This window comes from Pinus tabuliformis, chromosome 5_1, assembly GCF_031772625.1.
Source record: "Pinus tabuliformis cultivar Carrire ecotype Pingquan chromosome 5_1, CPIR1, whole genome shotgun sequence".
Lineage (NCBI taxonomy): Eukaryota > Viridiplantae > Streptophyta > Pinopsida > Pinales > Pinaceae > Pinus > Pinus tabuliformis.
This window is the reverse complement of record NC_142305.1, coordinates 83,868,403-83,895,366: the sequence shown is the minus strand read 5'-3', so window position 1 is coordinate 83,895,366 and position 26,964 is coordinate 83,868,403. Positions and strand designations below refer to the sequence as shown.

General features: G+C 39.1%; 1 pseudogene; it reads left to right on the top strand.

The window, feature by feature from the left end:
• Positions 1-11,911: 11,911 nt before the first annotated feature.
• Positions 11,912-26,964, top strand: part of LOC149163560 (uncharacterized) — a 41,061-nt pseudogene continuing 26,008 nt past the window's right edge.

The window sequence follows — 26,964 nt, the reverse complement described above, 5'->3', positions numbered from 1 at the left end:
TTTGGGATTTTATTTTTTCTGTTTCATTTACGGGAAAGGAGACAGTGGATTTGGAAGGGAAGTTGGTTGAATCTGAGAGCAAGTGATTAGACTGGATCGCTGAATCATGTACTCCAACACCTTGTGAGAAAGGTCACAAAGAAGCAGATATACAAATAGTAAATGTAAGACTGTGGCAAAAGATTTATCTAGCTTTGCATTGTATTCTCTATTCTGAAGCTCTGGGTCTATCTGTAGGCTTTCTGAATTGAACAAAGTCTTCTTAAATGTAGCAAAGGATCTCTCAATTGTGGAGAGTTCATCAAGCCCTTTGAGAGCAATATCATGAACGCTTTCCAAACTAACGTCTGCTGATTGCTATTATCAGTGGGATGAAATTTATCAAGTTCTGGTGTAGATTTAACAGTGGACAATCATTCCCTTGGCATAGCAAGCAATCCTAGGGCTGTAGCAGACTCTCTATAAGTTGAATTTGTTATACAAGTGGCTAGGTCAGGTTCCTTTTCAATTTGTGCACTCTATTTCTTGAATAGATGACTGTGTAAAGCTTGCATCCTTGCTGATATATATTTCTAAGTATTCATCATGTAGAAACAAATATTTTATTTGTTGTAGCATTTGAGTCTCATTGTTTGGGAATGCACAATATACTTTCCTTGTATATGAATGCAACCAACCATCGTTGTGCGGAGAATAATCTTGCTTTTGGTTCATTCCTCAAGGAATAATCTCATTTGATTATTGTAGTTTTCTCAGAGAACAAATTTTGAAAATACCTTGTAGTGACATTGGTTCATAGTTGGTTTAAAGTGTAAGTTTAACATTGGAGAAAATGGCCAGAATCAATGAAGTATTAGAGTTCCTCAAAACTCTCATATTGTCTACTACTCATGATACATTAAAAGTCAGCAAAGTTTGTCTCACAGACATTCAGGTCTGTCTACAAAATGCACAAGAGAAAATTGATTTTTTGCAGCTCGAATCTCAGCTACAGCAAGAAGAACTAAAACATAGGAGTCATTTTGAACATGTTTCTGTTTAGAACATTGAGACTGCAACCCATCAGAAGCAAGTCAATAATGTTACAGTTGGTTCAGATTTAGTACCCAATAAAGTAGCAGTTGTACATGCAGATGCAGAAACTCAGTTTGCACTTCCCAAGCCCATCATCAGACCTTGGGAACAGCTTGTCCACAACAAGCACAGAACTGGTATTGGATATGACAGGGACTCATCCTTTCATATTCTAGACTACTTAAAGCACATTCAGTTTCAAAGTGCTGGATTCATTCATGACAGTTCACCTACTCCTCATGACAGTTCACCTCCAGCTGTTCCAGATTCTGCCCCTCTTCCATAGCAACAACAACAATAACAACAACAGATAGTGAAATGCCAACACTGTGATCGAGTTGGCCATTTGAAAGATCATTGTTTTGATCTTCATCCATGTAAGCACTGTCATAAAACCAATCATTCTTCACATAGATGCTTCATAAACAAACGTCCTACAAGAACAAAGATTCATATTGGATGGATCACTTCTTGGCAATGGCATCAATAGCCAAGAAGATATTCCAATCACATGTCAGAACTTGTTCTAGAGTATTGAACAGTCTTGCAGTTGAGTTTTCTCCATCATTTCACCTTGTATCTGACAGGGGGGCAAATGATGGTCATCTACAAGCTTCAAAGCCACATCAAGTGAGCCTGATCCACAACCTGTCACACCAGATTTAGAGTTGTAACCAAAGACAAAGATGCCCTTGAGCATGCCTTCATTCAGTAATCTGGGACACTTCCTCTAGCAGAAGAATTCCGCTTCTTGCGAGCTTCGGAAGAATTCTAGAAACAAAATTAGGGACACTTAATCTAGCAGAAGACTCCAGCTTCTTGCCAGATTTGGAAGAGTTCCAGGAATTGCATTAAGCATTCCAGAGTTGTTGGTCATCCTTAAACCATCACAGGTTGAGACTTCCCTTTTTAGGTTGAAGTTCTCCCTTTTATGCGAGGTGAGACCTCCCTTTTATGGTTGAAGGTTTCCCTCTTCAAAAAAATAGGAGAACTTCCTCTAGCAGAAGACTTCAGCTTCTTGCCAGTTTTGGAAGAGTTCCGGGAATTGCACTAAGCATTCTAGTGTTGGTGGTCATCCTTAAACCACCGCCCTTTATACCAACATTTTAGAGAGAACATTCAGCCTAGTGCTGCCATGCATTTTTGCACATTTTGTATTACAAGTCTCTTTCTGGACTCATACATAATCCTTCAGATTAAGGAGGGGAATGTTGGACACCTAATCCTCAATGGGTTAGTGTGGAAGCTGAATAGACAAAAGGAGTCCAAGAGACCTTGGGATGTGGAACCTAGTGGTCACAATATGTATTATAAATGTATATCACTTGTTAATAAAAATGTATTCTCATGTTTTATCTTTCCTATTTGTTGTTGCCCATGTGTGTTTAACAAAAATAATGCACCACATGTCATGGCCAACTCTCTACAAAATGCAATATTTTTCAAGGGACAAGCCAAGTGAAAATGCACATCTATCTGTTATGTTAAACTGGGTGTGTCACCAATGAACTACATATATGTGTTGCAGTGTGTATAGAGTTTTTGGGGGTCACAATTCATGTTTGAAAAGATAAAATAACAAGATACAAGATTTTTAATATAAATAAATATAAATATAATTGTAAAAATTAGGTTGAGTCATCATTCCTAATCACTCATGAATAAGATTTTAGTCAATGACATAGTCTAAATAAATTTTATGCAAACATATTTCCTTGTGAAGTACATGATTTTATGTAAATATGTTTCCTTGTAAAATTACCATAACCACCATGCTTCACAAATTCACCTATGCCAATCACGTAAAGGATGAAGCACCTCTGATTGATGCTATGCTTACATGGTGAAGAGTTGAAGACTTGTGTGTGTGAAGTAAGGATCAACCTATGTGTGGTAAAGAGTTGGAGCATGGAGTTGAAGCATGAAAACATCATTAAGATAATTTGCTTTCCCTTGTGGATTTGGACCAACCTTTACTAGGTTTTGTGCACATGTCTCTTTGGGCTATGATTAGAATTGGAATAGTGTGTTCTGACTAGTGGAGTACTAGTTGTTGTCGGTGCCACCAGGATAGAGCAACTTGTTGAGTAAAAGTGCATAGAGGAGGCGTTTTTGTGAGAACAAGTGGTTCATAACGAAGCCATGTGGTGTGAGAATTGCTACAATGAAATTTACATGCAAGGAGCTATTGCTCCATGATATTGTGCCTTGAATAATATCACTAAATAGCAAGAGAAAAAATGACCAATATATAGACAATCAAATCCCAACCCAATGCTCAAATATGCAGTAAGAAAATGCTTCTAGATGTTATAAAGGAAAGAGTATGCACCTGACCTCCTCACATTTCGGTGAAGGGTTTTGAATTCGTAGCAGAATCCTCATGCTCCACTCAAGCGATCTATTTCATTGCGCTTGATATCAACACCTGCACACAACCACAAACATTCAAGGACAAAAAGTGTTCTTCCTCAAAAGATCGTCAACTCAAACATCATAGAATCAATATATGTAACTGCTACAAACATGTAAATACAGGGAAGGATCGTAGATTTCTATTAATCATGAATCAAATGGTACAATTATACCTTCAACAAATGACATTCTGTCCTCAAGCTTGTAGCATGGTCTCCTCTCCCAATACAACAAAGTTCCTGCACTATATCTTGGATACTAGATCTAACCCCTTTTCCTCTTGGTGAGATTATATAGGTTCATTCTATGCTTTGGGAGATTGTATCTAGACACCTAGGGGCTTGAGAAGCTATGAAAATTCTACAATAAAGGACCCCTAGCCAACTCATACACAAGTGGATCAAGTTGATCTCCATGGGAACGAAAAAATCTAGAAACCTTTCTCGCAATTATGAGTTTTTTCTCAACTATCTCAATTATGAAATAATTATTATCTCATAATTATAATATTTTGGCAAAATAACTATGAGAAATTTCTCAATTATGCAATTTTGCCCTTTTATCATGGGACAAATCTCACATAAGTAAAAGAAAATGTGAAAAGGGGATGCATTTTAGCCAAACTACTGAGGTAAGTTGATATTGGACAATAATGGAGTGACAAATAGGGTTATAATAGATGACCCCTAATGAATGAGGTCAGAAGAGAAGCTTATGGATGAAATGCATTACAATAATACTCAAAGCTCAAAATGGGAGGAAGGTGCCAAGACTATGAAGCTAGATCAAAGGAACTCAAGTGTTGAAGTATCAACTCTGCTAATAACATCCCTAAGGTGGGAATAACCATGCTCAGTTAGAAGAAGATACTAAACATGGCCGATATGAAATACATTGTGGATCCATGACATGAAATTCTAGAACATGGCCACGAATACATACAGAGTGGATCCATGTGACTAACAAGATAGAGCATAGCCATCAGAAAATACAATGTGGATTTATGTCACAGTATACATCAAGAGGACTATGGACACATGACAAGTAGAGAAGTGTCTCAAGATAATCCTCAAAGTACGTGAATAATACATAACTCCAATGTAGTCTGGGAAGGAATCCATATAAGAGTGAGATGTCCCTAACTCAGGGTCTTCAACATAACCTCGATGGTACGAATCTACATGATGCAAATAGATTAGATGAAGTCGAGCATGGTAGAAACCCTCTGATTACCAGCCAATGAGGTAAACTAGTAACAGATGCGAGGGAATCCACTAATGAGGAAAATCAATCCCAAGGTAACTCGTACAATCCACCAAGCATGACTAAATGATCTCATGTCGAACACCAATGAACTCGACCAATCAAGAGCCAGTGATGTAAACCCATTGTCAATCGTGAGGTAGCCTACTGTTGGGATAGGGTCCCTAGGGTTAGTTTTGGGGTTAAGTTAACCCAATTTTGTAAAAGTTTTTTAAAAAGAATATAAAGTCTCTACAATATGTGGATGTAGAGTGTGAAGATATATTAGAGTCAAAATGGTCTTAGCCCTTGTTTTTGGTCGGTTTTAAGATTCTCCCATGGTCTGTAAACCATGGTATTGTATTAAGGAAATCTATAAATAGTTGAGTCATAACAAGTCTTAGAGATAAATTTTGATAGAGAATTGGGTATGCTGAAAGGATTTTGTTGTCTTGGACAAGTGCTAAGGTAGGAAGGCTCTACTTCCTATACTTAGGGGAGGAAGGGAAGGCTCCTACAATTGAGTGCGTAAGAGGCCTAGATAGAGTCTACAACTAAGTGCGCGGACCCCTCTAGCTAAGTGCGCAGAGTAGAAGAGTCTGTAATCTGAGAATTGAAGATCAATAAAGACTTTTTTGAAGAATTACTTTGTATTTTTGTGAATCTGTTTATGTTATATTTTGTTGATTAAATAACGTGTTTTATGAAATAACGAATGAACATTGTGCGAATTCACTAAATCTATCTTAATGATGCATGATATGTGTTGTAGCACTCATTGTCCATTGTTATTTAAGTCGTATTTTCAGCTTATTACAAAATGAGAGAAAAATAAAAAAACATGAAAGAAATGGTTGATTATATATTTTCAAGGGATTTGAAAGTAATAAACCAACGAGAAGATCTGATTTGTCTGATGAACAGGCCATAGATCCAACAGCAATCGCATAGTTAACTAAGAAAGGGTTGATTTCGGAGATCGGATGCAATGGTGTATCAAACATAGTTTAAATTTGCTAAAGTCCAAGTTAATCTCAGCCGTCCATCGGAAGAGGTGGGATCCGCTAGATATCGGGTCGCAATATCGGGTTGGAAAGTGATCAATTTTCATCTTTTGATCGGACTCAATAAATCATCAAATTCAGTTTTATTTCCTATCGGGTCCAGAGATCGGGTCGGCAAAGTCATCGGATTCAGTGCTTAATATCGGACCTGATGAATTATTAAATATAATTTATGTCTTATCGAGTTCGTAAGGGAGTCAAAGGCACGTTGAAAAGGTGGGTGCAATAGTTTTTATGAACCGGTGTTAATTATTTTTAAGTTTTGTGGGCTTGCCATTGTTTAAATGTCATACAAGTTCGACAAGCGTGATTAAGTGATAGTTTGATAAGTCCTTTAAAGCGCACTGCGGGGAAGCAATGAGAACGAAGGTTAATTAGAGCATGACCCCTGCAGATGACCATGACGTTAGCACGGTTGACCAAAATGTGCGGCGAGGAATCACCGTGGGGGTTCAACCTCGTTGATGCTCTCACACACTCTCTACCCCCCGTAGTGCTCCCAAAGCTTTCTACCTTTCATCCACTACTCCGTTAAGGCTCAAGTTACAGTTTCGAACAAAGAATGGCTATAATCTTCCAAGTTCCGTTATTTCCTGTTATTTTATGTTCTTTGAGGTGTCTTTTACCCTCTGTGTAATATTTTGTAATAGTTTTTACTTAGACAATTAGGGAAATAGTTAAGTAGTTTGACAGTTTTGGAGACCACCAACTATTTCATAATGTATAAAAAGAGGAAAATTTAGAAAGAAAGGGTTCGAATTTTGGAGAACCTGAATACTAGGCCAGTGAATTCCTGATACAACTGTTGATTAATGAAAGAATCAGAAGTTTTCCATATATTGTTGGGTATGATTTTGTGACTTCTCTGTTATGTGTCATCTTATGTTTTCTTCCTTTAAGTATGGTAATGAAGCTGCAGGTCTTTATTTGCTTATGTAAATGAAGTTAAAATTCCTTAAAAGAGTGCTCCTATACTTGAAGTTCACACCTTTGTAATTCTTCTAAGTTACAAATAGTAGTTTCTATGTAAGACAACATATTATCTTTAACTTCTCCAAGTGTCACAGATAGTAGATCCTGTGTAAAACAACATATTGTCTATGACTTATTCAAGCTTTTCTTCATTCATCATTTATATTCAACAATCAAATGGCATTCTGATATTTCCTTGTCACCTAAGTATTGAGGGTTAAAAACCAAGTCTCCCAGGTCCTTCATTTGAGAACACAACATATAATTAAGTGACAAACAAGTGACAATAACTATAAACATTAATGTCTTAAGCACAATTTCTACACAACCAGGAAATTGGTTTCTTAAGGTACAACATTAATTGGTGCCGCTGCTGGGGAGAGAAGACAAGAACACTTTTCCCTAGGTTTTCAATAGTTTCCTCTGGTTGTTCAGTGAGGAGGAAATTTTTGGTTGTTTTGGATAAAAGCAATAACTCTAGCTCCAAGAAGACCCCATACAAGATCAGACACCTCATAACAGAAAGTTCAAGCCCTTTTAGATCCTGAGAGGATAGTTTTCAAGAGGGTTGGAAGGCCTAAAACTCCACTTACACCAAGTCCTACACTGTTTGCACCAAGAAACGTTTCATCACAATGAAATTGATGAATGTTGGAAGCAGTTTTCTAATTTTATGTAGGCAGATCTACATAAGAAATATGACTTGAGATCAAGGAAAAGATCTAAAAGTCAACAAGATGAAGGTGAGAAGTAAGTTCCAGCTCCCTTAAAAAAGGCGACTCCACAAGAACAAGAACCACATCCTACAAAACAATTGAATAGGAACACTTTTCCCTCGATTTATTAAGTTTGAAGTTGATTCTTGAGGGTGATAAGTTTCAGTTGTTGATTGTAAATTAACACCTCTGACCTTCACTTTGGAGTTTTCTTTTTAGGGATTAATGGCTATCCCTGAATTCTTAGCCAATAAATTTGACCCACTGGATTTTATTGGGATCACCGACTATCCTAATCATATGCCTACATTTCATGAGTGGAATGAGTATCTTCCAAGATTCAGTGGAAATGAATATGAATATCTGGTTCAGCACCTCCAAGAGTTTCATGGATGCATGGAGCAGCAAAGCATCATTCATGAAGATGTGAATATGAAGTTGTTTATGTTTTCTTTGGACCAAGAAGCTAGGGTTTGGTATAGGTCTCTGCCTCTTTCAAGCATTTCATCTTTGAAAGATTTCCATTTAGTGTTCAGTTCTTTTTGTAGAACTTCTTATTCACACAAGTTTCTTTTTGAAGGTTGTTGTGAATATTATGATTCTAAAGAAATTTTAAAAGCTCATGATAATCCTGATGAAGAAACTAATGATCATGTTGATAATATAGCAAGCATTCAGAGAGGTTATCACCAAATTAATTATGAGCAAGTCTTTGAAAGCAAAAAACTATCATTTTCTCAAAATGATGCGGAAAAGTTTTAAAAAAAATTTCTTCAATAATCTCACAAGCAGAGAATTGGTTGACCCTGTTCCAAGCAAATCAAGAGAGCATTCAAATGGAGAAAAGTTCAAACATGCATCAAGAATTTCTGCCCAATAGTCGAGAAGAGGGAGAAATAATTAAGTTGCAAATAAATCCCCAGAGATCTTATTTTGTTAAATTTGATGGTCCTCCTATTTATAACAAAAATGGTTCAAATAAGGAATAGGATGAAGGTCTTCGAGTTCATCAGTTGGGTGTTGGACATAGAGAAGAAAACCAGCAAGTGGGAAATGTTGGACAACAATATGTTGAGTCATTTATCATAGCAAAAGAGGCTATCTTATGTAAAAAGAAAACTGATAAAGAGATTGTATATCATTGCATTGAAGAACACAATGGTACCCATGGATCAGAGGTAAACAATCTATTTGAAGTTGGCCATTTGTCATATAGTGATGTGAAGAATTTTCTTTTATTTCCTAAGGTCATAATTACAAATTATTTTCAATCAAAGCTCAAAGATGAAAAGTGGAGACATAAAAGTGACATAGATCATTTTCTTAAAGATGTTGCTGATTGTTCTATTGAGCATATTATCCCAATAGAAGGTTTATTCAAGCAAGAACCTTCATACATAGAGATTTTTTCTTTTGGAGCTGATCAGGACCATATTTTTTCTTATACTTTTGAAGATCCTGTGGAAAATTACATGGAGAAATTTATTAGCAGCCTACACATACCATTTTGTGGATATATTCCTAATTTTTGTTGTGAGCTGCCCTTATGCATAGTTAATTTTCCGTTCAGGATGAATTGTATTTTCAAAATTTACTGGCAGAATGGTTCTAGATTAGGCACTCAAATGCTAACCTGGTACCATTGGAAGATTGACTTCACCTAATTGAGAGTAGTCATGTACATAGGTAGGAACCTGTACATAAATAAGCTCAGGTGTTGAGCATTTGGTTTCCAGTTGCAGTTCTTTAGTTTAATTTTAGTTGATAAATAAGGGTGACTATCCTAGTTGGAAACTAGTTTGCAGAGATTTTAGATTTCAAGAATGTTAGGTTTTAGTCTTTCAAATTTCAGGGTTTTTAGAATTTTGGACTCCATGCCCGAGGTGAAGGCACTGATCTATGGTTCTTAGTGCTTCTGTGGCAAAAGCACTATCCCCAGGTGGAGCCAAATGTTGTAGCACTCATTGTCCATTGTTATTTAAGTCTTATTTTCAGTTTATTACAAAATGAGAGAAAAATAAAAAAACATGAAAGAAATGGTTGATTTTATATTTTCAAGGGCTTTGAAAGTAATAAACCCGCGAGAAGATCTAGGTCGTCTGATCAACAGGCCACAGATCCAACGGCAATCGCATAGTTAACTAAGAATGGGTTTATTTCGGAGATCGGATGCGACGGTGTATCAAACACAGTTTAAATTTGTTGAAGTCTGGGTTAATCTCAGCCGTCCATCAGAAGAGGCGGGATCCGTCAAATATCAGGTCACAATATCGGGTCGGAAAGTGATCAGTTTTCATCTTTTGATCGAACTCGATAAATCATCAAATTCAGTTTTATTTCCTATCGAGTCCGGAGATTGGGTCAGAAAATTCATCAGGTTCAGTCCTTAATATCAAACCCGATGAATTATTAAATACATTTTATGTCCTATCAGGTCCGTAAGGGAGTCAAAGGCGCGTTGAAAAGGCGGATGTGACAGGTTTTATGAACCAGTGTTAATTCTTTTTAAGTTTCGTGGGCCTGCCATCGTTTAAATGTCATACAAGTTCGACAAGCGCGATCAAGCGATAGTTTGATAAGTCCTTTAAGGTGCGCTGTGGGGAAGCAATGAGCACGAAGGTTAATCAGAGCTCGAACCCCACAGTTGACCGTGACGTTAGCATGGTTGACCAAAATGTGTGGCCAGGAATCACCGCGGGGGTTCAACCTCGTTGATGCTCTCACACACTCTTTACCCCCCGCAGTGCTCCCAAAGCTTTCTACCCTTCATCCACTGCTCCGTTAAGGCTCAAGATACAATTTTGAACAGAGAACGACCATAATCTTCTAAGTTCTGTTATTTCCTATTATTTTATGTTCTTTGAGGTGTCTTTTACCCTCTGTGTAATATTCTGTAATAGTTTTTACTTAGACAGTTAGGGAAACAGTTAAGTAGTTTGATAGTTTTGGAGACCACCAACTGTTTCTTAATGTATAAAAAGAGAAAAATTAGAAAGAAAGGGTTCGAATTTTGAAGAACCTGAATACTAGGCTAGTGAATTCCTGATACAACTGTTGATTAATGAAAGAATCAAAAGTTTTCCATATATTGTTGGGTATGATTTTGTGACTTCTTCTTTATGTGTCATCTTATGCTTTCTTCCTTTAAGTATGGTAATGAAGTTGCAGGTTTTTATTTGCTTATGTAAATGAAGTTTAAATTCCTTAAAAGAGCACTCCTATACTTGAAGTTCACACCTTTGTAATTCTTCTAAGTTACATATAGTAGTTTCTATGTAAGACAACATATTATCTTTAACTTCTCCAAGTGTCACAGATAGTAGATCCTGTGTAAAACAGCATATTGTCTATGACTTATTCAAGCTTTTCTTCATTCAGCATTTATATTCAACAATCAAATGGCATTCTGATATTTCCTTGTCACCTAAGTATTTAGGGTTAAAAACCAAGTCTCCCAAGTCCTTCATTTGAGAACACAACATATAATTAAGTGACAAACAAGTGACAATAACTATAAACATTAATTTCTTAAGCACAAATTCTACATAACTAGGAAATTGGTTTCTTAAGGTACAACAATATGAATAGTTATCTACTTCCGCGAAGTTAAAAGTTATTTATGTTATGTTTTCTGATGAATTAAGTAGATCTACGCGAACTCAGATCTAGGGTAGTTTTCTAATGCGTGAAAGTAGGTAGATCATCTGTTTAAGGTCCGCAAAGGCTGATCGTGGACCTTCGTGAAGCTCTGAAAATTGTTTTAACTTGGTTATGGTAAGGAAGCCCTAGAAGGATATCAATATATGTGAAGGAAAATTTGAAGTTGTGCAGACTTAGAAACTGCTCATCGCATATCCTTGGATGCAGAAACTTGGTTCTTGCATCCCCCAATATTGCTTCGGGTGAGATTGTGGCCTGTACTACGTAGGTTGCTGCGAAAAGGGCCAACAGTGTGGGGTTTTTTTGGTTGGAACAACTAACTTTGAACCTGGGTCAGGACCCCCTAAGCCAACAAATGGTTTCGTTGCCGAGTCCGGGATCTTCTTAAGAGATGTGTGATGTCGCATCATTGGAATCCAACTAAGAAGGAGATTGAAAACTGGTTAGATCGAAATATTCATGAGTTTGCGGCGTAAGAAAACAAGAAACCACGCATGTCGAAGGAGGATTGGTTGAATAGATATTTGTATACAGAGGTACACGAAATTTTCTTTTGCACTTTTCCATGCGAATTATATGAGTGGTTAGCTAAATTGGCAGACAGTCAAGGGAGGTGGAAGCTCGATAGTCCTATAATGTTGAATCCAGAATTGGTGCGATGACTAGAGGCATCTAAAAACAAGATTATGTGGGCTATCGATCATTGGCTTGATCGAATGCTAGGAGGATTTGTTACTAAATTTACTTTTGACACCTCAGTTAGCTATAATGAAACAGAGAGAAGATTCTTCAAAGGACCGCGAGGTAAGTACTTAAGGTCATTGAATACTTGGATTAAAATTCTATTATGTGAAAAGCAGGTAATGTCGTTGTTTGGAGCTACGCAAAGTGGAAGATTCTTTAGAAGTAGTAACAGATCAGGTCCAGAGTATAGTCCATTGATTGAACCTCCTTCAAGTGACAATGAAGGGGCGATGATGACTATGCCACGAAGCTCGATTTAGTTAATAACTCAGAGTATTCCGATGATATCTCACCCATCCACCCCACCTCCGCCTCCACCTCCACCTCATACACCTATGCCTTCACCTCCTCCATCTCCACTCCCACCATTCAACATGGCGAACGCGATGAAGATGTCGATCTTTAATGGAATGGGCAATGAAGATCAAGAATAATTTTGGTTTGTTGCAGGAGCTGTGTGGACAGCGCAACAGGTTACTGATGACAATATTAAGAAAGCACAATTGGTTACAGTTTTGCAGGACTGCACATTAACTTGGTATATAAAGTATTGCACTGATACCCCCAACACATCGTTGGCATATACCCAACTGGCTTTAAAAAAGGAGTTCAGTAGGCCTAACTCAGAGGCGCAATCAATAATTGAATTTAAGGAGATTTGAATGAGAGTTGATGACACGCTATGGGACTTTGATTAGAGGTTGACGTGCAAGATTAGGCAGGCTAATATGCAAATCTCAGATACTCAACATCTTCACTGGTTTATAGCATCACTTTTTCCGTACTTAAGAATACCTATGTCACAGCAGAAGATAGTAATGCAAGCAGAAGCCTTGGAGATCGCGATGAGGCTACACGCATCACCTATTCCAGATGCAAAATTTGGGGTAAAACAGATTCATTCGCAGCTGGAGAGCCTACACTTGGAGTTGCAAAGCCTGAAGAACAGACGAGAAGCTCAGCCAGAGGTACGTGTTGAGATTTGGTGTCTAAAATGTAAAATCCATGGACATCATAAGGATCATTGCCCGGTCTTTAAGAATAATATTATAGGGGGAGGATGTTAGGGTCCCACCCTAACCCCCTTATTTATGTAATAGGATCAAGTCATAGTTATAGTTAAGTAAAGAGTCAATAAAGCTCATATTAATAATTGTAAGTGGTTAACCCGCATTTAATGACGGGACCACAGTTAGTTGCAAATGGGCCATGGTATTAGATAGTTGGTATTAATAAGAACCATGGTATTGCCCCATGGTATTGCATGTATAAATCCTATATAAAGGATAGAGACTCCCTACGAGGAGCATCGTGTCTTATTTTGTAATCGAGCTCTGCTCTATTGGAGGTTGCCCCCTCGAAGACACAAGTGAACATTGCTTTCTGAATAATAAAATACTTGTTATTTCTGACTGTTCTATGTTTTGGGTATATTGCGATAAAGTATGTGGATCCGCCGTGACAGTGTAATATGACTTAATGCATTATCGCATTCGTCGCAGATCAAAAGTTGTAAAGCCTTGCCACATGAAAGCATTGATTGCGATAAGGCTGCGGACCCAACAGGCATATTAACTATGGTTTAATACCATATCACATCCACCCATCGCAATGCTACACAGAGGGTTGTCTGACTACAAGCACCGATTGCGATAAAGCATGTGGACCCGATTAAACATTATAACATGGCTTAATATAATATCGTGTCCAGTGGAGGATCGGCCATCGGCCATCGACGATGCCATGGTCTTGATGTATAAAGGACCTTTGGAAGTCTAAAGCGCCGATTGTGATATGGACTGGACCCGATACAGAAATAGGTGTGATTGTAATATTTCCTCAAGTCCGCTTTTTAGTCTGTTTGACTATTTTTCTCATAGTCTCTGTGTAATGGAATTTTTGGCTTGCACGAGGTGTTTTAAGCCGAAAGGCATACAATGGCTGTTCCGATGGTTCAAAAGGATGAATGTCAGTTGAAAGGGGTGAATCATGGTGATTATGATTGCAATTGGGACGTGGCTGTCCATTAAGCAATGTTGTCCCTGTGTATGCCTACTATCATGAGAAAACAAGAACGTTGTTACAATTTTTTTGTATATGTGTTCTCTGCGTATGACTTGGTCCTCGCCATTGAATCAACGTGTCCTATGAGCACGAATAGACAAAGGAAGCTGAAAGCCAGGAATCTGAAGAAGAAGGTGATCACAAAGAGACAAAGGAAACCACAAAGACTGAGGAGGAAGCTAAAGGGCTAGTGAAGAGAGGAAACCGAAAAACAGAGGCATGGGGAAAAAATAAAAGCACAAAAAAAATAGAGAACAGGTTGTTGTTGAAGGCTGTTGAATGTTGTGGAAAATAAGTTGGAGGAGATAGAGGCAGCGAGAGGATCTAGCGGAACAAAAAGAGGGCCGAAGGGCCAATAGGACAACAGACATTCGAAGGGGAGAAGTAGCCAGCAAAGAACATAATCTTGAACAGAAAGTTGTTCCTTATGAAGAGCTTAGTGCAGCTAACAGTAGACTGACTAAATCTGTGTGAAGACATTATCAGAAGTCATGAAGGGTACTGGACACTCTGTGTGGGAAGTATGAAGAATTGGAAAGACTACTTCATAAGAAGACTGATTGTCATTGATGTTGTAGCTTGGAGACTGCAATGAAGCAATAATCAGACAGAACTCAGTAGAGAAGAGTTTTGAGAGTAGAACATCACTATCAAATGAACCCTGACAAGATTGGGTCAGAACACTTGAGGCTGGTGCCACAAAAGTAAGTAGGATTGGAGTCCTTGGGGTTGGTGCCTCAGAAGCAAGAAGGATTGAAGTCCTTGGGGTTGATGCCTCAGAAGTAAGAAGGATTGGAGTCCTTGGGGTTGATGCCTCAGAAGTAGGAAGGATAGGTGTCCTTGGGACTGGTGTCTCAGGAAATGGAAGGATTGAAGTCCTTGGGAGTTGGTGCTCCTAAGTCCAAGATTGGTGTCTTGGTGAAATAGAGTTGGTGCTCTGGAGGTTGGAGCCTCACCAAAGTTCGAGTTGGAGCTTAACAACTGATTGCAACCACTTTGTATCTATTTTACTGCAAAGATTATATTAATAAAAGCATTTATTATTGTTGTTCATCTTGTGTTCTGAATATAAATTTTTTAACTGGTAAAACAATAGTCGGGAAAAGAAATTCTGATTCACCCCCCCTCAATATTTCCAACAAAACAATATGCTACTGATAACTGCCATATATTGCAGAAGTTTGTACAGACCCTTTAGCAGTTATTTTGCAATTTTTGTAAGTCCATAGGGCATGATAAGCATCATTCTAGAAGTTGAGTTGATTATGGATAGAACCCCTACCTACATAATTCAGGCAGAAATTCAGCCTCAGGATCAAGGCATAGGAGCAGCGTGCGAAGGATTCCAAGGCCGAGGACAAGGAATAGACGTTGGACCAGGGTGAGGGTGTAGGAAAATAATTTTCTATAACTATGGTGAAGTAGGGCACTTCGCGCGCGATTTCCCAAAATACCATGCATTCCTCATGTCAGTACTATCGAATGTTTGATCATGTCATAGAGGAACGTATGGTCCTTATGGCAAAGATGCAAGAAAAGAATGCGCATCCCCAACAACCTATGCAAAACATTTAGATGATGAGGGTTGAGCCCTGTGAAGAGGATCATAACATAAAAATTGTGTTAAGAAGTGGTATAAGAACTGGTGTTGATAAAGGAAAGCAATTCGAGGAAGAGGGATGGGTATGAAAGGCTACTGAAAAATAATTTGATTTTGATCTGAACCACGCTAAAGAGATGTTCTTGGAAGCAAAGAAGAATTTCACTGAGGCCTCCACCTCAGGAAGCTAGGAGAAAACATTGGGGACTAATGCGTCGCAGGAAGTAGATCCTTCCATATTAGTTACTTTCCTGAAAAATTGTATGAAGTTTCTACGGGATGAGAAAGTTGTCGAAGGATTATTGTAATACTTAATAGACAAGTGTGCCAATAAGGAAAAGATTCCCACTGAACAATGCATAGTTAGAAAGATTGGTAAGCATAAGGCATGAACAGGGTACGAGATGAGGTTAACCGCGTAGATAGGTGACTATGAGATGGACCAGGTAATTCTAGATCTAGGGTATGATGCAAATGTTCTGCCGAAATAGACATGGGAAAGGATGGGGAGACCTGCAATGTAGTGGTCCCTGATTCAGCTCCGAATGACGAATCAATAAAAAATCATTCCCATGGGACGATTGTATGGAGTGATGGTTGATATTGAAGGTGTGAGTGCATTAGCGTACTTTGAAGTTATAGAAATTTTCGATGACAGTAATCCTTCCCCGCGCTCCTGGGAATCAACTGGGCTATTGATATGAATGGGGTCATTAATTTGAAGAAGAGGAAAATGACCTTTGAAAAGAAGTCGCTTAGGGTCGTATTGCAACTGGATCTTGCGGAAGAAGCGTGCTATACCGAACCGTCTGCGATTATGTAGAAAGTGACGATGATCTGGATCAAATATACAAGATAACAACGCGAGATCAGGATTGGATCAATCCAACGGCAGATGGACGAATCACATGGGATCGGGGGAGTTCATGCACTTTTGACTCAAATGAGTAATTAGAGCATTGGCAAAACCATTTACATGAAGTGTCTACACTGCGGTGCAATATGCTGACAAAGTCACTGTGCTGCGTTTCATCGGAGGTAGGAAAGCTACCTTATTATGATGGTATGACTGACGTAAATATATTTGTAGATGAATTTGAGTGTGAAGTCCCTGAAGACCACTGTTTTCAAGCATTGGAGTTGGTGTTGCGCGTTATTCCTACACGATGGTGGAGTACGCATAAGGAAATTTTTGTTGGATGGAGGGATTACAGGTGAATGATGAAGTTACAATTTGGGCATGCTAATACAAGAATGACTGAGAAGTATAGTGGGAAGGATTATCTGTGTGATCACTTGGCGAACTTGACTAAGGTGTGGAGGACGAAACCACAGCCAGAATGGGTACATATATTTTTCCATACCTTGGATATAATCCCCATGAACTGGTATCTCAAAACAGAGCTCCGCCATGACATTGCGGAATGGGATGTATTGAGAGAATGTTTCTTATTGAATTTTAGCTTTGAGGATGGGTTTGAAAGCATCGACGAAGTGCTTTAAGAGATTAAAGTAGTTATATTCAGAATGTCGAAGGAACCAATGGAATGGACTCAGCCAGATTGGAGCACCCAGCTATGCCATGCGTTGTAATGCTATAATATGACTGCTAAAGAAGAGGATGACCCCTAGAATATCACCATCCCTGAGACCAAAGGACAATGCAACGTCGAAGGATCGAAGGTAGAAAACCCAGCTATATGAGAGCCTCTTAAAACTCAACAGGTAAACATTGGGACTAAAGAAGAACCCAAGTTCGCAAAGATTGGAAATTATTGGGATGAAGATATGGTTGATAAAGTATCTAAGCTGCTGCGCGAGTACCGAGACCTATTTCCCATGAAGTTTTCATATTTGAAGGGGATTGTTGGAGATATAGGCGTTATAAAGATTACATTGAAACTAGATGTGAAGCCTACTAAGCAATGCCCTTATCGACTAAATCCAAAATATAAGGAAAAGGTGCACCTTGAACTGGATAAGATGTTGGACGTTGGCATTATTGAGCCTATAGAAGAATATAATTAGGTACGCCCAATGGTGGTCCAATAAAAGAAGCAGAAGGGAGAAATCCGCATATGTGTAGATCTGCGGAAGTTGAATGATGTCTATGTTCATGACCCATTTCTGACACTGTTTACCGATGAAGTATTAGAGAATGTTGGTGGACATGAAGCGTATTAATTTACTGATGGATTTTCATGTTATCATCAAATCAAGATTGAGTCAAAGGATAGAAGCAAGAAAACATTCACGACAAAGTGGGGTTGCTTCCAATATACAGTTATTCCATTCAGATTGAAGAACGTGCCTGCAATATTTTGTAGAGTAATGATTGCGACGTTCAAGGAATTTATTCATAAGTTCCTGGAAATATATTTCGATGATTGGACTATGTTTGGGTTGGTCAAGTAGCATGTTGCGAGTCTACGCCTCATGTCGAACACGTATCAAAGATTTCAAATCATGCTGAACTTGAAGAAGTGTATCTTTTGTATGCCTTTGGGGATTTTTCTCGGCCACATTGTATGTAAGCAGGGATTGATGGTGGACCCTACGAGGATCATCGTTATTGTAAATTTGGAACCTCCTAGAAATGTGAAACAACTGCGCTTGACATTGGGACACATTGGGTACTAGAAGAATTTTATCAAGGCGTATGCCCAAATGACTGCGTCGATGGAAATGGTGACCGCGCCCATTTTGGTGTTTCCTGACTACAAAAAGGAGTTTCATGTGCATGTTGACGCTTCCTAAATTGTGCTAGGAGCAGTATTCACCCAGGCAGGAGAGGGTGAGATTGATCATCCAATAACTTTTGCAAGAAGAAATCTATCCAAATTTGAGAAGAATTACTCCACTACAGAGCGCGAAGGGTTGGCGATGGTCTACGCGCTACAAAAATTTAGACATTATTTGTTGGGCAGACACTTTAAGATGTATACAGATCACTCTGTGTTGAAGTACTTGGTCAATAAGCCTGTGTTGGGGGGGAATATATGCCAATGGTTTCTACTGTTCCAGGAATACGACTTTGAGGTAATTATGAAGTCTAGAAGGCTGAATCTAGGCCTAGACCATCTATCAAGGATTGAAACAGGTGAAGCACCTAGTAGTTTGGAGGAAAGACTACCATACACATAGCTCTTCGCGATGCATGTCACCAATGATCAATTTGCTGATGTTATTCATTTTTTAACGATGGGAACAGCTCCAAAAGGCTATACCACTCAACAAAAGGAGCTAGTAGTTAGCGCTATAGTTTTTTCGGTAATTACGGGTCATTTTTATAAGATGGGGTCGGATGAGATATTGTGTAGGTACGTTATGGAGTTTTAACATGCCAGTATCTTAGCTAAAGCTCATGGAGGAGTGGGAGGAGGCCACTATTCAGGGAAAATGACCGTGCAAAAGACTTTAGGCATTGGGTTACGGTGGCCAATGTTACACAAGGATTTTAAGGCATATTTCAAGGTGTGCGATGCTTGCCAAAGGACAGGGAAACCTTCGTAAAGGGATGAATTGCCTTTAAAACCCCAAGTTTCCTTGCATGTCTTTGAGAAATGGACCATTGATTTTATAGGTTTGATACAACCACCAGGAAAGAAGGCGAGCACGCAATATATTATTACTGCGACAAATTATTTAACCACTGCCACTGCTGCGAAGTTTCTCTTCTAATATGTCTTAACACGGTTTGGATGTCCTAAGATTCTAGTGAGTGATCAGGGTATGCATTTCCTGAATGAAATGATCAACGCGATGTTGGAATAATTTCAGGTATATCATTAGAAGAGTACGCCCTATCACCCACATGCAAATGGAATAGTGGAAGCTTTTAATAAGTTCTTGGAGCATGCACTGATGAACGTATGAAACTTGCAGAGGAATGACTCAGGAATGCATGTACCTACTATGTTATGGGCTTATAGGACGACCTGCAAGAAGTTAACAGGAAAAACACCATTCCAGTTGGTCTATGGTATTGAAGCAGTCATGTCGATGGAGTATATTGTGCCCAGTTTAAGGATTGTAGCCTTGATTGAGATGGAGGACCGTGAGACCTTAGAGGAATGGCTCATGGAGATCATGGAATTAGAAGAAGACCATTTCCTTGCGGGATTTCATCAACAAGTTCAAAAGGAACGTGAAAAAGAATGGCATGATAGGCACATTAAGTTGTGCACATTCAAGGTAGTTGATTTGGTGTTGTTATATGATATCAAGTTCAAGAATTTCCCAACGAAATTTCAAATTCACTAGCTGGGGCTATATGTCATTAAGGAGATCACGGATGGTGGCGCAGTTCAACTAGAAAAGCTAAATGGAGAACCTTTCCCTGGAAAAGTGAATGGAAGTAGAGTGAAGCTCTACATAGGGGATCCTTCCCCTGCACGATGATTATATGGCAACAGGCCAGTCTCATTATTCCAAGCAGTTGTTGGGGATTGCAGGACTATAAACTACACTGCTCAACTCAGGGGAAAGCTTGGTAGGGAGGATGCACGATGGATGACAAGGGTACAACACATGAAGTTGAGCTGCATGAGCTAAGCCATGGAGGATGGTTTCGCGAAGGTGGGTGTAGAGGTAACTGTTGAGGTTATTATTCATGATTTGATGGCTAAAAGTCAGTTAAGAGGAGTAGGTAGACACCATTTATTGCGAAAATCTTTGAAGATTTCCTGCCAAATGGGAATTTATTATCAGATTTTAGGTGGAATGGTTAGATTTGAATTCAAAACCCCCTATAAATTGCGCGTGTTGATCCAACGAAGAACACTTTTCATTCTGAGAGTTTCTTGCACATTTCATTGTTTGAAGCATATGTATTATGCATTATGGGAAGAGTTTGTAACACACCCATCATTTGCAAACTATACTGTAGTAACCTGAGAGCGATTCATTGAGAAAATGAACATTAAAAACCCCGTCGAAGCCATGAGTTTAGAAGATGCTGTGTCTGACATGCCAAGCCCTGAAGTAACAAGTATGGAAGCTACACGCACTGTGCCTATGACGCCAAGGTCGCCTAGGCCGAAGCAAGCTGCCATAGAAGAGAAACAGTCGGCCGCAAGGGAGAAGCACTCAACCACGAAGGAAAAGTAGAAGAAGTCGGTGCATGTGAGAATGTCGCAAAGGAAGAATCCAGGGGTGCAACAGAAGCAGAAAAAAGACAAATAGCCAGAAAAAGTGGTGGATTTGGACAAGGAGGAGTACGAAGGTGTTGAAGAAGTTGATGCTGAAGAAATCGAGCCTATCACAAGGCTTCCTAAGTATATCCCTGCGTGAAAGGGAAGAACCAAAGTGACCAAGGACACAGATTCTGGAAAATTTGTGGTATCGACTCCCCTAATGCCTGAGTAGGTCGAATTTGAAGGTTTTGGGTTAGCGCGAATTCTGGTATTGAAAATGGAGGACTAGGACCTGGCGGATCATGAAACATTCTCGCACTTAGTGACCCATAAGTATATGACCAAGATATACTATGCTGAAACCACGATTATGTAGTTGGAGCCCATGAAGTGGGTCCACGGTGTTGAGCAGTTGGGGCTGCAGAACCTAATTTTAGTGTTGCACTATCATCACTCACCTATCAATACGGTATGTGTGCATCAGCTCCTCGTGTTGGTGCACGATGGGATTTTGTGGCTTGGGAGGCCCATTCTAATAAATTACATGTAGATCCACGAGATAACGAAATTTCCTCACAAAGGAGCGAATCCTACCAAGGAGTTTGGAGGGAAAACTTGGGAAAAGGAACTAGCTAATAAAATGAAGAAAGAGTATGGTCTTGTGAGAAAGTCACGTGGATACTCTCTCCTGCCAATTCAAGACTAGACAATCTAGTTCGCTTCCAAGATCCTTGGAAGCACATCATGAGGAAGTGTCACGCAGACAAAGTTTCGGGGCCGGTAGTGTCACTTGCTGCACAGTGCACGAAGGGTGTGCAATATAATTGGTCCAAATATCTCTTCCAGGAGTTCCTCGCGAACTACTGAGAAACCCAAGAGGAAAGAAATCCATTTCATTATGCTTGGATTTTGTTGTCTATCATCTTAGTTGCTTGGAGGTTGCCGGAGGACAACCAATTTCCTCCACACAAGGAATATTTACCTGACGCAACGCGGTTCACCTCGCTATGGTCTACAAAGGATGTGGCACGAATTAAGGAAACAAAGACTTCTGGGTCCTAATGGAGATGGATATTCAGCTAGTGGTTAATCAAAGGGCAAGGTTGTCCCCAACCTTGTTCGAACAATTGACAGCCTACATAGAGTTCAAGGCTAACTTTCACAATGTATCAATCTGTGCGTGGAAGGATCCAGAGCATACATGTCATCTCTTACCTTATTAGGTGTCTGAAACAGATGTGCGAGAAGTTGTAGGGTATTGGCCAGTAGAGTGGCGCCAACCTACAACATTGGATGTTGGAATGAGCAAAGGTTCCAAGAGCTCTACTACGCAGAAGCGGAAGGATGCTGCTTAGAAGGTCACGCATGCCTTGGCCAAATGGAAGAAGAAGGTAGCTTATAAGGCATTTATAGAGAAGGACCGGATGGAGAAAGAGCATGCTACTAAAGAGAAGGAAGAGAAGGAATGGCAAGATATAATGGAGGGTGAAAAGTTTGCTTCACATCATACTGATGAGAAAGAGCTGTCAAAGCAAGGTGGAAGCGGTGGTGAGGAGCAGAGAACTCCTTTCATCCTAAAGTGACGTGGGCAGGAGAAGACAGGAAGACAATGGAAAAAGCATAAGTTTGATAAGAAGACACATATTGATCCCATGGCACTGATAGAAGGCAATCTCAATGAGATCGAAGACAAGATACGATACATGACAACGGAGGTGTTGCAACAATTTTAGAAGCAATATATGTAGATGTTGGGGAGCATCCAAAAGGATCTACGTAAGCTACAGATCGAGGTGAACAGGATCCCGACAAGTGTTGGACAAACAAGTGGAGCACAAGAGAGCCTGATGCAGGGAAGTAGAACAGTGGTGGAGCTAGGACGGAATCTAGACCTCAAAGTCATTCCATTTCCAGAGGGGTCAGTCCATGAAGAATCAGAAGAGGATCACTTTGTGATTAATACAGTGAAGGGAATGGGGCTGAATTTGGTCATGCTACTGCTCCAGACCCTACACGTGTTGCATCAGGGGGTGTCAGAAGAATTGAGGATCATGGAATAGTGCAAACACACCGTCAACACTTGGAGACAACAATCGAGCAGGCTTGCAAGTTAGTGCCTGAGTTGAATATACTAGAGGATGGAGAGGCCTCGGCCAAAGTGTGGAAATTGGCTGCTACAGTATGCGCTTCAAAGGAGGAAGTCGGTAGAGTGACCTTTGATTTCCAAATGAAAATAGCAAATATGCGATTAATTTTAGCCAACGACTCCACCAGAGGTCTGGGAGAAGTGCAGAGCAACAATAAAGGAGGGAATGGCTACATTGGATACCACAGTTAATGAATTATGTTCGATGTTTTATGTCGCAATGGAGTTATGGACAAATCTACAAGAGGACCCTAACCTGCAGAAGCTAAACACAGATGTTTGAGAAAAACAATGACAATATGATGAGGTCTGAGTGACAGAGCACACTTTGACACTAGTGCAATGCCTCGTGAAGGTACAGGATGGCAAGCAACTTCTCACATAGGTGGAGGACTTGTAGAGGAAGGAGGCCTTTCTAAATGCCAGATTTCAGTCATGGCTAGAGGAAGCGTGTCAGATTACTCTGTCACTTCATGTGAAGCTCAAAGGATTAAAGCAGATGCAGAGGACCATGCACCTCGCAGTGGAAGGGCTAACAACTGAGAAATTGGTTGAAGAGGTACAACAGGTAGTGGCACAGAGCACTGCAGAAATTGCAGTGATGCAAGTTGAGTTGGGTGGTCTTCGCAGCAAGATCATGGTGCCAGCTAGATGACTCAAGGGTGAGTCACGATCTTTGTGTTGGGGACCTATTGGGATAGGGTACCTAGGGTTAGTTTTGGGGTTAAGTTAACCCAATTTTGTAAAATTTTTGTAAAAAGAATGTAAAGTATCCGCAATATGTGGATGCAGATCATGCAGATAGATAGGATTCAAAAGCGTCTTAGCCCTTGTTTTTGGTCAATTTTAAGATTCTCCCATGGTCTGCAGACCATGCTATTGTATGAAGGAAATCAATAAATAGTTGAGTCATAGCAAGCCTTAGAGATAACTTTTGAAAGAGAATTGGGTACACTGAAAGGATTTTGTTGCCTTGGGAAAGAGCTAAGGTAGGAAGGCTCTACTTCCTGTACTTAGGGGAGGAAGGGGAGGTTCCTGCGGGTGAGTGCGCAGGAGGCTTGGATAGAGTCTTCAGTTGAGTGCATGGATCCCTGCAACTCAGTGCGCAGGGTAGAAGAGTCTATAATCTGATAATTGAAGATCAATAAATATTGTTTTGAATAATTACTGTGTATTTCTGTGAATCTGTTTATGTTATATTTTGTCGATTAAATGATGTGTTTTATGAAATAATGAATGAATGTTGTGCAAATTCATTGAATCTATCTTAATGACGCATGATATGAATGGTTATCTACTTCCGTGAAGTTAATAGCTATTTCTGTTATGTTTTCTGATGAATTAAGTATATCTACACAAACTTAGATCTAGGGTAGTTTGCTAATGCGCAAAACTAGGTAGATTGTCTGTTTAAGGTCTGCAAAGGTTGATCAAGGACCTTCGCGAAGGTCTGAAATCTGTTTTAACTTGGTTACAGTAAGGAAGCCCTTGAAGGATATCGATATGCGCAAAGGAAGATCTGAACTTTTGCAGACTATATCCCTGGATGCAGAAACTTGGTTCTTGCATCCCCCAAAACTGCTTCGGGTGAGACTGTGACCTGCGCTACGCAGGTTGCTGCTAAAAGGGCCAACAGTGTAGGGTTTTTTTGGTTGGTGCAACTAACTTTGAACCTGGGTCAAGAACCCTTAAGACAACACCTACCCCTGAGTTCTACAAGATCCAAGATACTATTGGTTCCTAGATCAAGCTGCTAGATAATGAGTTGAAGTTGGTAGGAAAAGATATATCAAAGGATGGCCTTGATGTATCCCCCATCAATCGACACATAACATACCCAGATGATTTGATGTATGAATGAAGTCACGAAGTGATGAATTACAACTAACATTGGGATGGATGACTTAGAAAGGTCAACATGCTACTACAGATGGTTGACACAAGCTAAAACTTACCTTAAACACATAGTGGCAAGGCACAAGAGTGACTTGGAAGCATGAATAATGAGAACCATGTGATATCATGCAACAACATAGGAGGTATCGAGGCATGCTCCAAATCAATGGAAGTAACCAGCTGGAGGAGTAGATAGACTCATACGTATGGTACGACTCCTAGGCAAGCTAAAACCCAACTGTGAGACAATGAAATAGACAAGTGTCATGTTCAAGGGTAACGTAATAGATACTTCCATTTGATGACTAATGGAAATAAATGTTCTCTCCTTCTCTTTTGATAAGTTCATTTTTCATAAAGTTGTCCCCTAATCTTGAAAAAGAGATAAAAGTATAAAAGGGAGAACCTCCTACTCATAGAGAACTAGGGTATTACTTTTTCATAACTAGTCTATCCTAGTCCAGAAAATGGTTAAACTTATACTGGGTAGACGACCCTTCAATTAATTTTACAAGCATGAAGGATTCAAGTTCAATCAGCAATCTTTTCTAAATTAGGGAGTCTGAAAAGAGCTTAAAGGAAACTCCTCCTGGAAGAACGAGTGGCATAAAGGATAACAACTGGTTCTAGTAATTATGGAACTTCTCATGACATAATTAAGACAAGAGGTTGGCTAATAGGACCATTTATCGCAGTGGTTCCTCCAAGAAAAGGAAAACCACCAAGTGAAATTGAATGATAGGTCAAGCATATAATGATGATGGAAGACAGAAACCAAGGCTCAAATTGCAAAAATAGGCTGATAAAAATGGAAATCACAAGGGACAAAAGTGTAGAATCCTCTTGGGGTATGTCTAGAAATGAGACGAAGAAGAGATTATGAAAAGTGGATAAGAATGATTACATGGGCACAAATATGACAAAGAGGTCCTAAACTAGGGTATCAATGATCAGGTAATCTCTACAGCAAGATGCATAAAGGAGAATGTCTAATTTCATAACTTAACAGGATAAGATCTAAGGCATTAAAAATGGCACTGATGGTCAATAATGAAGTGGTGATGGTGATATATGACTTATCCCTATATGATAGTTCAAGGTAAATGCACCTAAGGTCCAATGGATGTCACAATAGAAATGCCACCCTGTCCTGTAAAAACCATCTAGAAAGACCAAACCCATGGTTAAATCACATAATGAAAGAAATAAACATGGATGATGTAAAAACAGGATCATATATTTTTTAGTTTTTTTAACATTATATATATATATATATATATATATATATATATATATATATATATGTGTATATATATATATATGTATATATATATATATATGTATATATATATATATATATATGTATATATATATATATATATGTATATATATATATATATATATATATATATATATATATTATGGATGATGTAAAAACAGGATCATATATTTTATATATATATATATATATATATATATATTATGGATGATGTAAAAACATGATCATATATTATATATATATATATATATATATATATATATATATATATATATATGTATATATATAGATAGATAGATATATTTAGTTTTGGCATAAATAAGGCATGGAAAATATTTGCATCACACACCAAACCAAAAGAAAACGCATCACACTCCTATGTACAATATGGACAAGCATGACACAATTCAGTAGGTCAAGCTAAAGTGTTCATATAGCCAGGCATAGGCCAAGGGTGTCTACTCGTGGAGGAGTGGAGGTACCATATGGATCACCAATGTGGGGCCATGCCAAAGGAAGTCAAACTACCCAATCTAGAAAGGTTGACCATGCCAGGGACATTCTAACATGGTTTCACTCACGAAATTAACCTAAGTACATAAGGGAGGATCAAGACATAAAGGGGGTATAGGACACTCGTCAACAAGTGGAGATGAATTGTTAGACAATTCATTGGCAAGTTCATCATTGGAAACCCAAGACTCAACTCGGGCTAAGGGTGGAACTTCCAAGGAGGGCCAAGGAGATGCCCCCTAGTTCAATTCAATATTTTTGTTGCCAAGCTCTACTTGTTCCGAATCAAGGAGACTACATTTAGAAAGAAGCATAATCTCCATAGGAATGTCAACTAGTAGATCCATGACTTGCAAGCTAACTAACTGGGGATGTTTCTCATCAAGGGAGTCAAGTGGAACAGGTGGAGGGATAGCCTACGTGGGAAAAGTGACCTGGTCATAT